The 13,907-nt window shown below is 42.9% G+C and overlaps 1 long non-coding RNA gene across 1 annotated transcript; it reads right to left on the minus strand.

The window, feature by feature from the left end:
- Nucleotides 1-853: 853 nt before the first annotated feature.
- On the minus strand, nucleotides 854-1,876 carry LOC122675189. The gene is made up of 2 exons (XR_006335217.1): nucleotides 1,277-1,876; nucleotides 854-1,027 (listed from the first exon to the last, which is right to left on the minus strand). It is a non-coding gene; the product is annotated as an uncharacterized LOC122675189 (long non-coding RNA).
- Nucleotides 1,877-13,907: the final 12,031 nt, after the last annotated feature.

Raw genomic sequence — 13,907 nt, forward strand, 5'->3', positions numbered from 1 at the left:
AATGCTAAGAAAAAAGACTGAAGAGAAACAGGCTAAAATGTGAATAGAGACTGTCTCTGAGGAGTGATATTTTGAGTAATTAGCGTAAAACATATTTTTCTAAAATAAAAAAAAATTTACGTTAAGATTACATATTACTCTGATAGTCAGGGGAAAATGAAGTTGACTACTTAAAAAGGAAAAAGAGAAGGTAGCTGTATGTTTGAGGTTGGGCCCCAAAACATTGCTCGTGGGGTCACTGGAGGCTTCAGGTCTCAGTTGAACAGTTTTATTTTCTAGGTTCCTAGAGAACACCTGGACCAGAGGCCCACACACAGCCCAGCTCAGAGTAGGCACTCAGGTCTGAACTGAGAGCTGATGTCCAGCAGTTTGTGTTTCCATGGGTGGCATCTCCTGATCTTATTCTCGGTGCCAGGAGTGCCTCTTTCTGGGGAAATACTCATGATAGCAAGGTATGGGCAAAGAGGCTCAAAAGAGATTGAGTCATGAGAGGAAGAATATGCATTCCCCACCCCAATAACACCACTCCTGGGTCCACAGCCTGGACAAACCCACTCATTTGTACAAAAACTTATTATGCCAGAAAAAACACACAACAACTTATTATGCCATTGTTTGTAATACCAAAAAATTGGAACATTGGGGATAAAGTGGACAAATTGCTTTCCACCCAAAGAAGTATGGATATATAAATTATAATATTTTCATGTAATGAATACTTTATTATTCAGAGTCAAAGTAAATGAATGAGCATTAACATAGGTGAAAACCTGATCAAGAATGTCAGCAAAAACAAAACACATAGCAGTGTGATCCCATCTATATTGATATTACATTTCATATATCACTTATTATATAAAATATTATTAATATAATTTATTAATACTATATTGATTATATTATTTACATTTATCATCCCACTAAGTTAAAGCATGTGAAAATACCATTATTTATTGATGATCGCATGTAGTGAGAGTAAAGTTTTGTATGAGAATAATAAACATCAAATTCCAGAAAATGGTTCCCCCTGGGAATAGAAAAAGGAAAAAGAAATCAGGGAGTGGCATATGAAGGCTTCAAAGATATCAATTTATATCTGTTTACATATAGTTTTACCTTTAAAAATGTGTATCTGAAGCAAATATGGAGAAGAATGTTAGGATTTGACAAAGCCTGATGATGTGCTCAAGTTAAATCATTGTCTATATTCTTCTGCCTTTTGGAACTATTTCATAAAAAAGAAAAGAAAGTAACAAATAGAAAGAAGGATACTAACCCAAGATGTTCTGAGCATTAGATAGGTGGAAGCAACCAGGGAGAGAGGGCCTGCACTCAGGATGCAAGTCTAGACGTCGGAGGGGGGGGCCATGGATGCGGCCCTGCGTGGTGCTGTATCAACCCCGCCCACCAACACGCGTAGTGCATCTTTCCCCTTCAGGTTTTCCTGTCTGCTCTGGCAGAGCCTCTCTGATCTGCTGTCTGCTGGGAATTACACGTCTTAGCACCTGGGTTCAGCCCCTGATTGCCTTTGTGCTGATGGACTGCCTGCCCGTGTGCACCTCCGTGGGTGGCTCCAGCCTTTATACTCCTGGGGCTTGTGCAAGAACAGCACAAGTTCACACCCACCTCCTGCTAAGTGACAGGGGAATCTTGGAGGCCTGGGATTCTCGTTGTTTGACTTCCTGCAGGCTCTCCCAGGTGCTCAGACAGTGCATGGGTCTCCAACTTCCTGGTTTCAGGCACTTATTAATCTGTCTGTCTCATCTTTTGTACTCTTCATAAAGATGGGTTCAGTCCAGGTCAGTGCCAACATTCCAGGAAAATCCAGTCTGGACCTCCTCATCTGGTCTTGGAATATGGAGACCTACTTGCTCTGGAATCCCAGCTCTGCCAGCAAGCAGCTGGATGACTTTAGGCAAAGCGTGTCATCTCTCTGTACCTCCCTTTCTTCCTCGGGGGAATGGAGCATGGATGCTTGCCTCACCCAGTTGGCATGATGTCATGATTGCATAATGTCTCACTTTGTCAAGGCTCCAAGCATAGCATCTGCACAAGACACAACACATTCATTTAACTTTTCCTAGGGTCAAATCTAGCAATTAATGTTGGCATGCCTTTCAGGTTCTGATCATTTCTTTCTTCCCACCAAACCACTTCCGCCTCTCCCTTCCTCTGCCATCTCTTCTCCCAACTCCCTTTCCCAGGTTACCTCTTGGTGCTCAGGCTCCTATAGCACAGCTTGAACCCTAACCTCCAGCTCTGGATAAGACTTTCCCACAGTGATTCTCAACCTTGCAGAACCTTAGGACACCTAAGGAGCTAAAAACCCCAAACACCAAAACAGTACAATAACAATCTCCCATTCAATCCCCAGCCCCACCCCCTGGAGAATATGATTCACTTGGCTTGGGGCAGGGACAGGGGACAGGCACTGTATTTTCTTCTCCTCCCACCCCCACCCCCACTGGGCAAGTGGTCCTCAGGTGCATTTGAGGATTCTGATGCCTGCAAGCACTATAACTTCCTCTTGGGCCCCCTCCACCCTTGGGATGCTCCTCTATTATCATAACAATGGGGAAGTCTACCCTGTCTTCACTTTTTCCATTTCCCAAACTTTCTTTTAAACATTCAATAATTTGCAAGTTCTTTCTGAAGTTTTCTCTTAACTTTGACCTTGAATAGCTTGTACGGTGGGCAGAGCAGAAATAACCCCCAGACTGCCCTGAAAGGTGAACTGGGTTTTCCTCCCAGAGCTAATGGGTACTTCTGTTCTGCTTGCCTTGTGACCCAGCTACCAGTTTGCACATAGAGCTCACATTTCCTTTCCCACAGATATCTGGAATAAACAGCCAACATGGAATCCAGCTTATTCAAGCCCACTGTGAAGACTCTGAACTCAAGTGACATTTCCTGTTTGTTTTTGGGTCATCTATTCCTAAGACACTGATGCTCCACTATGGCTGGTACCTTTGAGCAGCCCTGGTGCTCTTGGCCCTTTCAGGCATTGTGGGTTTGAGGGTCCTTCTGGAATCTCCCTCCTTCCCTCTATGGCTCCTCCTAGCTCACTGGACTTCCCAGATGTGTATGACATAGTAAGACTGGAAGGTTTCGTTCCCTCCGAGCCTGCTTCTCCAACTCTAAGCCCAGACCTCAGGCTAAAGGAGAATCCAAAGCCTGGAGAGTGGAAGTGACTTAACCAAGGTCATGGCTGTGGCCACAACAATTGAAAAAGGTGTGGTTGTTGGGCCAACGCTTGGAATTCTTGGCTTTGCTTCTTACATGTCCAGAGGCTAGTGCTGGGACATTGCATCTGGAGCCACAAACTTATAACAGCAGCATTTAACTTTGTGAGCAGCATGGCTAAAGTCTATCTTCCAACAAAATGAGATGGTGATGCCCTAGGAGGTTCCACAGGCCTTGGCTTAGAACTTGCTGTGGGAGGTGAGGAGGAGTCTCACTTATACTTTAACACTCATATCAGGATGGGGATAAACAGAGAGAGAGAGGAGTACCAAGGAGGATTGACTGAAATTTGAGGACAATACCTACAGGTTGAATATAACTAACTATATATTTTTTGATATTTGGTCAGTCTCTCAATGGATAGGTGGAATTTCATACTTTACTGACCTATGCCTGTAAAACAACTTTCTGTAGAACAAGGCTTATGCCATTTCAGCCTCACAACACCCCTGGTTGAGATCACCATCCTTATAGTCTGAGGACCAAAGAGGGCCTGTGTGTGGGCTGGGTTGTCGGAGGAGCTAGGACTGGCCATGGCTCTTTTCCCTACAGTATTCTTTCTCTGATTTTTCACCATTAGCCCATCAGTTTTCTAGGTTTCTAATTCACCATTGCATACCAGCCCAGTCTATTTCAAAGCAAGGATTTACCTGCTGGTAAGACTCTATTTTATCCAGGTGATCTCCTGGCTCATGACTGGGAGGTATCAAAAACTACGTTGGGGAGAGAGGTTTTACCTCAGGTTCTGAACCCACTTTAGTTCCCATGCTCACCCCTCCGGCCTTACACCACTATGGCAAGAAGCACCAGCCGAATAATTATCTCTCTGCACATTCGTTGAGTACCTTTCATGTGGTATGTCCTGGAAAGGGTTCATGGGAAGACAGGGATGAATTCAATAGTTTTCTACAGGAATGGCAGATGGGAGGCTCCAGTAGGCTCACTCTCCTTTCTATATCCAGGACAGACATCACTAATCTATCAGTCATTCCTTCCCATTAAGTCTGATCATGACCTCTCAGGACTCTGATCCAGGCATCCATGAACATTCAGTAGAATTGGTACTCAAGTTAATAAGAGCTAGAATTTGCTAAGCACTTACTATGTAATGGGTACCAAGCTCCATACACTATCATATTACTTCTGTACAATTCCAGGAAGCAGGAGGTGTCATTATCCTCTCTTTATAGATGAGCAAGCAGGCTTGCTTGAAGTTAAGTGTCTGGCCACCCCTCCCCAATTATTCTAAGATTTGAACCTAGCCAGTCCAATTCCAGAGCTTACATCCTTATTCTTTTTACCATTAACTGTTTTCCACTCCAAACTGCCTTTCTGGGTACAGAGCTGGTGGCAACTTGTAGGTGAGAATAAGTTAGCATCTGCTGGCTGCTCTGCCAGCTCCCCTGATGTTTCATAGCCAATGATCATGAGCCTCATTTCACAGAAGGAAGCACATGTCGGCTGTGACATCTCCAAGGTGACAGCTCAAATAACAGGGAGAAATGGGAAAAGGAAGAGTGAATTCCCAAACCTGAACCTCTAGATCAGCCCAGGAATCTTGAGGACTTTGGGGGTTTTCTAAATGCCTTTTCTCATTCCTCAAAGCCTAACAGAGTTTAATTTTGCAAATACATCTGGGGTGCGGGGATCAAGAGCAGTACAAACAATAGATCTGGCTGAAATTTGCCTCGGGTTTTATAAAAGAAGTTGCTGATGAAGTAAAAGCAACTGGTATTAAATGATTGGGCTGTGTGCTAAGTTGCTTCAGTCGAGTCCAACTCTTTGAGACCCTATGAACTGTATCCCACCAGGCTCCTCTGTCCATAGGATTCTCCAGGCAAGAATACTGGAGTGGGTTGCCATGCCTTCCTCCAGAGGATCTTCCTGACTCAGGGATTGAAGCTGGGTCTCCTGCATTGGCAGGTGGGTTCTTTACTACTAACCATACCAGGGTTAAATGATTATTTCATAGGAATTCCTATAAAGTCTCACTATCAGCCTGGGCTTCTGGAATGCAAAAGTAGGAAGTCGAGAAATACCTGAAGTAGCAAGCAAACTTGGCCTTGGAGTACAGAATGAAGCAGGGCAAAGGCTAACAGAGTTTCGCCAAGAGAATGCAGCAGTCATAGCAAACACCTTCTTCCAATAGCACAAGAGAAGACTCTACATATGGACATCACCAGTTGGTCGATAGCGAAATCAGATCGATTATATTCATTGCAGCCAAAGATGGAGACACTCTATACAGTCAGCAAAAACAAGACTGTGACTCAGATCATGAATTCCTTATTGCCAAACTCAGACTTAAATTGAAGAAAATAGGGAAAACCACTAGACCATTCAGGTATGACCTAAATCAAATCCCTTATGATTATACAGTGGAAGTGACATAGATTCAAGGGATTAGATCTGATAGACATTGTGCCTGAAGAACTATGGATAGAGGTTCATGACATTGTACAGGAGGCAGTGATCAAGACCATCCCCAGGAGAAAGGCAAAATGGCAAAACACAAAAAGGCAAAATGGTTGTCTGAGGAGGCCTTACAAATAGCTGTGAAAAGAAGAGAAGCTAAAGGCAAAGGAGAAAAGGAAACACATACTCATTTGAATGCAGAATTCCAAAGAATAGCAAGGAGAGATAAGAAAGCCTTCCTCAGTGATCAGTGCAAAGAAATAGAGGAAAACAATACAATAGGAAAGACAAGAGATCTCTTCAAGAAAATTAAAGATACCAAGGGAACATTTCATGCAAAGATGGACACAATAAAGGACAGAAATGGTATGAGCCTAACAGAAGCAGAAGATATTAAGATGAGGTGGCAAGAATACACAGAAGAACTATATAAAAAAGATCTTCATGACCCATATAATCACAATGGTGTGATTACCCACCTAGAGCCAGTCATCTGGGAATGTGAAGTCAAGTGGGCCTTAGGAAACATCACTATGAACAAAGCTAGTGGAGGTGATGGAATTTCAGTTGAGCTATTTCAAATCCTAAAAGATAATGCTGTGAAAGTGCTGCACTCAAATTTGGAAAACTCAGCAGTGGCCACAGGACTTGAAGAGGTCAGTTTTCATTCCAATCCCAAAGAAAGGCAATGCCAAAGAATGCTCAAACTACCGCACAATTGCACTCATCTCACATGCTAGCAAAGTAAAGCTCAAAATTCTCTAAGCCAGGCTTCAACAGTATGTGAACTGAGAACTTACAGATGTTCAAGCTGGATTTAGGAAGGGGCAGAGGAACCAGAGATCAAATTGCCAACATCCGTTGGATTATCAAAAAAAGCGAGAGAGTTCCAGAAAAACAACTACTCCTACTTTATTGACTATGCAAAAGCCTTTAGCTGTGTGGATCACAATAAACTGGAAAATTATTAAAGAGATGAAAATACCAGACCACCTGACCTGCCTCCTGAGAAATCTGTATGCAGGTCAAGAAGCAACAGTTAGAACTGGACATGGAACAACAGAAGGATTCCAAATCGGGAAAGGAGTATGTCAAGGCTGTATATTGTCACCCTGTTCATTTAGCTTATATGCAGAGTACATAATGAGAAATGCCAGGCTGGATGAAGCACAAGCTGGAATCAAGATTGCCAGGAGAAGTATCAATAACCTCAGATATGCAGATGATACCACCCTCATGGCTGAAAGTGAAGAAGAACTAAAGAGCCTCTGATGAAAGTGAAAGAGGAGAGTGAAAAAGTTGGCTTAAAAGTCAATATTCAGAAAACTAAGATCATGGCATCTAGTCCCATCACTTCATGACATATAGATGGGGAAACAGTAGAAACAGTGTCAGACTTTATTTTTGGGGGCTCCAAAATCACTGCTGATCATGACTGCAGCCATGAAATTAAAAGACAGTTACTCCTTGGAAGAAAAGTTATGACCAACCTAGAGAGCATATTAAAAGGAAGAGACATTACTTTGCCAACAAAGGTCCGTCTAGTCAAAGCTATGGTTTTTCTGGTAGTCATGTATGGATGTGAGAGTTGGACTATAAAGAAAGCTTAGTGCAGAAGAATTGATGCTTTTGAACTGTGGTGTTGGAGAAGACTCTTGAGAGTCCCTTGGACTGCAAGGAGATCCAACTGGTCCATCCTAAAGGAAATCAGTCCTGAATATTCATTGGAAGGACTGATGCTGAAGCTGAAACTCCAATACTTTGGCCACCTGATGCGAAGAACTGACTCATTTGAAAAGACCCTGATGTTGGGAAAGATTGAAGGCAGGAGGAGAAGGGGGTGACAGAAGATGAGATGGTTGGAAGGCATCACTGACTCGATGGACATGGGTTTGAGTAAACTCTGGGAGTTGGTGATGGACAGGGAAGCCTGGCGTGCTGTAGTGCATGGGGTTGAAAAGAGTTGGACACGACTAAGCGACTGAACTGAACTGATCACCCTGGGTTCCCCTTTGAGCTTCCTGGGGCCATCTAAATGAATAGTTACCACATTAAATTGGAACAATAAAAGGAGTTCGCAGTTCAGTTCCTGTTTGGGTGTTCATTTGTTATACAGTCTGTCAAGCTTCGTTAGGAAAAAAATGAGTTGATCACACTTTAGATATGACATATTTCTTATTTCTGAACAGGTATGGAACCAGCAAAATGGCTAAAAACGTAGAATAAAATCTGAAAAAAAAAAAAAAAGCCACAAGCATAATTTCTGCCTTTTTCATCTCTCTGTGTTGAAAACACTTAGAAGGCCAACCTAAACAGCCAAACTGTGTTCCTTTAACTATGGGCAGATGGTTTTCTTTCTACTACTCTAGGGAAGGAATACATCTATAGCTTGACTTACAGGTCTAGCAATTGCGATATATTTCTTCCACCTGCATCCTAGAAATGAAGAACAAGAACAGTCACAAATAGTATACGAGCTGTACTGGGTTCAGTCGAGTCCCCCATTCGTGTTCTTTTAGAACCTGTGAATGTGACCTTTCTTGGAAATACGGCCTTTGCAGATGTAATCAAATTAAATTGAAGTCACAGCAGGTGAGGGTGGGCCTTACATCCCATGACTGGTGTCCTTAGAAGGCCAGAGACACACAGAGACACCAGGAGGAAGCCCATGTGGTGACAGAGGCAGACTGAGGAGGTGCAGAGGCGACCCTAGGAACGCCAGGGACTGCAGCACTCAGAAGCTAGGAAGAGGCATGGAAGGATTCTTCCCTAGTGCCTGCAGGGAAAGCCTGTCCCTGCCGATCCCTTGATTTTGTATTTCTAACCTCCACAACTGTGACAGAATACATTTCTGTTGGTTTACGCTACCTAGCTTATGGTGCTTTGTTATAGCAGCCCTACAGAAGTAATACATAAGGGAATTTGAGGTGGAATTTGGACTGACATTCATTCTAAGCTTTCTTGCTCAGATACCCTTAGATTAAGGCCTTGATGTGGGTAAAGTGTTCTCTAGATGGTCTCCCATTTCATCAAGTGGTGAGAAGAAGGAACCCAGTGTATGACAGTTTCTGGACGTCAAGAACAGGCAACAGGCAACATTTAGGAAGGCTTTTCATTAGCTTCCCTGGTGGCTCAGAGGTTAAAGTGTCTGCCTGCAATGTGGGGACCTGGGTTTGATCCCTGGGTTGGGAAGATCCCCTGGAGAAGGAAATGGCAACCCACTCCAGTATTCTTGCCTGGAGAATCCCATGGACAGAGGAGCCTGGTGGGCTATACCCCACAGGTCGCAAAGAGTCGGATGCGACTTCACTTCTACTTTACTTTTCTCTAGCTATCAATACCTGATTCCCATATCAACTGATCAGTGCACCTAGGTGGCACTAGTGGTAAACAACCAGAGATGTGGGTGGATCCCTGGGTCGGGAAGATCCCCTGGAGGAGCGCATGGAACCCACTCCCATATTCTTGCCTGGAGAATCCTATGGACAGAGGAGCCTGGTGGGCTGCAGTCCATAGGGTCGCAAGAGTTGTATGACTGAAGTGACTTAGCATGCACCATATCAGCTGATAACTGGAGACCAGAATCCACTTTATTTTACAGAGCACATGTTCTTCCTGGAAAACTGAGCTGACTAAAGCCAATAGTATTGGGAGGTCTGCTTCAGGCATGGGCACAGATTTATTGAGTGTCAAGGAGGGATACCTTTGAACACCCATTTAGAGAAGAGAGTCTGACATGGGTGTTTGACCTGTGCACAGTGGAAGCACCCAGAAACTTAAAAATATCTTGATGCCTGGGTGTCCCTCCAGAGATTCTGATTTAACCAGTCTGAGGTGGTGTTGGGCATTAGGAGTTTTAAAAACTCCGCTGGGTGATTCTAAAGTGCAGTTAGGGTGGAGAAGTACCAGCAGAAGTAACTGTGGATTCCAGTCATTGAGGTGACACTGCCCAATGATTACAGTAAATTAAAGAAAATTAGTAAAAACATTAATCTATATATTAAAGAGAGAGAATAAGATAAACAAAAAGGCAACATCTAGGATGAAATCAGACTCTTTAGTTGGTTCTCAAATATTTAAGCAACACAACAGCTACTTTGTAAAGAATGATCCCACAAGCACAGCTCTGATGTCAGTGGGGTGAGTTTGAATCATTTTGTTTGTTGGAACTCTCAGCACAATGCCTGGCACAGAACAGGCTTCAAGAAACATTGGCCTGTGTCATCCCTTTAAGAACAAGAGAAAGCCATGGTTCAGATTTCCCTTGGCAGCTTCTTTCCTTCTCCAAAGAAATCTGGATTATCCAAATTATTCCCCAAAGCCTTCTTAATTCCTAAGAAGGCAAACCCAGTTCTTTTAATTAAAAAGTTAATTACCATTTATTGACATTTGTATGTTCATGTTAGATGGTTTGAACTGATGATTCAGGAGAATTAGGTATTCTTATGTGGTATGTGAGCACTTTATAAACACTGACTAATCCAGCTACATACTTAGGACCATTTTAAGGGACTTTAAAGTTTCACACTTGAATTAATCATAGGAGATTATTGCTGGATAACTTTGTATGACATGTTGTTGACCATCTTTGTGATTTATCTGCTGCCAAGATCTTAATTAGAAACACAACCTCCAATTATTCTGTATTTATGACAAAATATAATCTATTTATTATTTTTGGCCCTGCTGTATGTGGGATCTTAGTTCCCCAACCAAGGATCAAACATGTGCCCCCCGTGGTGGAAGCACAGAGTCTTAACCATTGGACCACCAGGCAAGTTCCATAATCCACTTATAGTATGACTTTCAGAAATATACCTTGGTAAAAGATTGGGAATTGCCCATCATCACATGAACTAGTAGGTGCTAAGCAGACAATGGCACCCCACTCCAGTATTCTTGCCTGGAGAATCCCAGGGACGGGGGAGGCTGGTGGGCTGCCGTCTATGGGGTCGCACAGAGTCGGACACGACTGAAGTGACTTAGCAGCAGCAGCAGCAAGCGGACAGCTTAAGGGAGGGATGATTGTGGGGTGGAAATATTCAACTCTCTGGGGCTTCCCTGGTTGCTCAGTGGTGGAAACTCCACCAGTCATTGCAGGAAATATGGGTTTGATCTGTGGTCTGGGAAGATCCCACATGTGATGGAGCAACTAAGCCCGTGCACCACACTACTGAGACTGTGCCCTAGAGCCCATGCTTGGCAACAAGAGGTGCTACCACAAGGAGAAGCCTGTGCACTGCATCCAGAGAGTAGCCCTCACTCGCCACAACTAGAGAAAAGCCTGTACAGCAACGAAGACCCAGCACAGCCAAAAATAAATAAATAAAGTAAAATAAAAATTACTTAACTCCCTGGAGGTGGATGGGTTTGAGTCTAACTTTCATGACATAGCATCACTGCCATCGTCTGCTTTTGGTTTTGAGCATGTATATGGTAACCCACTCCAGTATTCTTGCCTGGAGAATCCCGTAAACAGAGGATTCTGGTGGGTTACATGAAGTTGCAAAGAATTGGACATGACCGAGAGACTAACACTACTACTACTATGTAAATACACAAGTATTGTACTTATTATAATATTATTCTTAGCAAACATTATACTTAGCAAGGGAGATCAATAAACTTATTTGCCAAAACAGATAGTTCTATTGGTAGTGACTGCTTGGGTTACTGGGTTAAAACAATTCTGAACCCAAATCAACTTTCAGAGAGAAAGAGTACCAAGCTAGACTAGCAAAGTCTTGGCGCACTCAAGAGGAGGGAACAGATGCATGAATGCCAAGCATTTACTACCATCATCTTAGACACTTTTTTGAAGGACAAGAGTCAATGGGCCTTATACTAGGCACAGAAAGTTCTTCTTATTTTCTAAATAAATATATGTCCATGTTGGAAATTCAGTGTGTGGTATAAAGCTGGGTGACCTTTGGCAAAGAATCCTAGTTGAGAAGTTCCCTAATAAGGTGAAGCATTTGGTATGAGACCAACTAAGATCTGTACAATCCTTTCCATTTAAGGCTGCACGCTAGCTCTCTACTAACAATTATTCTATTTTTATTCATTCATAATAAAGAAATTTGCTGTTTGTGAGTTGTTTAAGAATAAACATAATACAAGAGGCCACATTCTGTTTCAAAGAACAGTGGTTAATGTCCAGTCTTGGTGTGCAGGCTTGTACTCAGCAGTCTTTTAGAAAGCTGCACATGACATTTCTGCTCCTTCTCCTGTTATTTCCCATCATTCAACATCACCGTGCTGACAGTTTGGATGTGTTGTATGAGAGAAGAGTCAGGATGACCATTTTGATCTGAGAAACTGAAAGGACGAAGCTGCCATTCCCGAGATAAAGATGACTGTGGGAGGATCAGGTTTTTTAAAAATTATTTATTTATTTTAATTGGAAGACAATCACTTCGCAACACTGTGGTGGCCCCTGCCACACATTGGCATGAATGTGTGCACATGTGTCCCCCTATCCTGAAGCCCCCTCCCATCTTCCTCTCCACCCCATCCCTCTGAGTTGTTCCAGAGCACTAGCTTTGAGTGCCCTGCTTCATGCATCAAACAGGTTTTTAGGGAACAGATCATGAGTTCAGTTTTGGATATGTGAAATTTGATATACCTATTAAATATCCAAGTGAGTAGTTGGATAGAAGTGTCTGGAAATCCAGAGGGGGAAATATGGGTCACAGATGCCAATCTGAGAGTGAAATTTAAGAACTTGGAGCTGAAGGAGATCACCATGGTAATGAGTTCAAATAGGGAAAGTGGTCGGAAAGACTGAGCTTTGGGGTAACTTCAAGATAAAGAGGTCTAGAGATGAGGAAGAAGTGACAAAGACTGAGAAACAGTGGGATGTAAAGCCAGCAAAGTGCCCTGGTAGCCAAGGGAAGAAAGTGCTTCAATCAGGAGGCGTCATTAACTAGGTCACATGCTACTGATAAGCCATGTATGGCAAAGCCTGGAGAACTGACCTTTGGGTAGAGCAGTGTGGAGGTCACTGTTGTGATGGAGTTCTGGAAGGATAGAAAGTGGAAGCTGCAAGCATTAACAATGTTTTTAGGAGTTGTGCCAAATAGAGGAGGAAGTGAAGTGTTTGCTGGAGAGGGAAATGAAGGTCAAGGGCATCATTTTTGGGGGGATGGGAGAAATGACCACAGATCTATGTGCTAGTGTTGAAGGCCCAATAGAGAGAACAGTTTGGTGATGCAGGGAGAGAGGGGGCAAGGCTGGAGCCATGTTCTCGAGTAGGTGAGAAGGGAAGGGGTTATGTGTAAGTGTGGAGAAGCCGATCTTTGCCTGGAGAGGATAGTTTATCCACAAGACAGGAAGAGAAAGGTTGATGTGATAGAAGGTACTTTTGCAAGGTCTCAGTGGCTTAAAGACCTGATCATGCCTGATATCACAGAGTCCATTTAGCTCTGCCTGGATGCAGGTTGTATCTCCCTCCTCAGCCACTCTTGACCCTTTTTAATCCCCCTCTCCAGTCTGCAATGGCACATGGTGGTTGTCTCTGCTTGGACTGCTCTTCAAGACCCAGTCCAAACATCACCTCCTCTGTCCCTCTGGGTTCCCATATTTATCAGCTCAAATCTGCATCATAGTTCTTATTACACTGTAGTTTTGTGTTCACTCATCTTTCTTCTCTCAAAGCCATGATCTTGATGGTGAATGCTTTTTCTTCTTATTTGTCTCTGTATAAAGTCACCTCTACCCATCTCTCCCCTAGGGCATGCCTGGCACAGAGGAGGAAATAACAACTGGAGATCCTAGAGACTGAAAAGGGCTCTATGCCTACTTCTAATATAAACTTTTCAATGAACTATAGAACATACATAAATATATATACACATACACACAAATGATAATTGTTTAGCTCTATGTGTTTTCAAAGCAGACCTATCTTCATCAATAAACAGAGGCTTACCAGCACTCCAGAAACTTCCTTCACACATTCTCTTTATGCAATGATAACCACTATCTTGACTTCTAACATTATATCATGAATTTATTTTGCCTGCTTTTGAATTTCATACATATGGAATCAAATTGCATGTACTACTGTGTTTCTGACTTCGTTTACTCAACAGTTTATTTCTGTGGACAATACACTGTGTGAGTTTAGCAGTAGTTGTCCATTGTCATGGCTATGTAGTATTCCATTGTGTGAACATACCGCAATTATTGACCCATTTCCTAGTCTACTGATGTTGAACATTTGGGAGTATTTCTGAATTTTACAAGTA

Source organism: Cervus elaphus, chromosome 19 (genome assembly GCF_910594005.1).
Source record: "Cervus elaphus chromosome 19, mCerEla1.1, whole genome shotgun sequence".
Taxonomy (NCBI): Eukaryota; Metazoa; Chordata; class Mammalia; order Artiodactyla; family Cervidae; genus Cervus; species Cervus elaphus.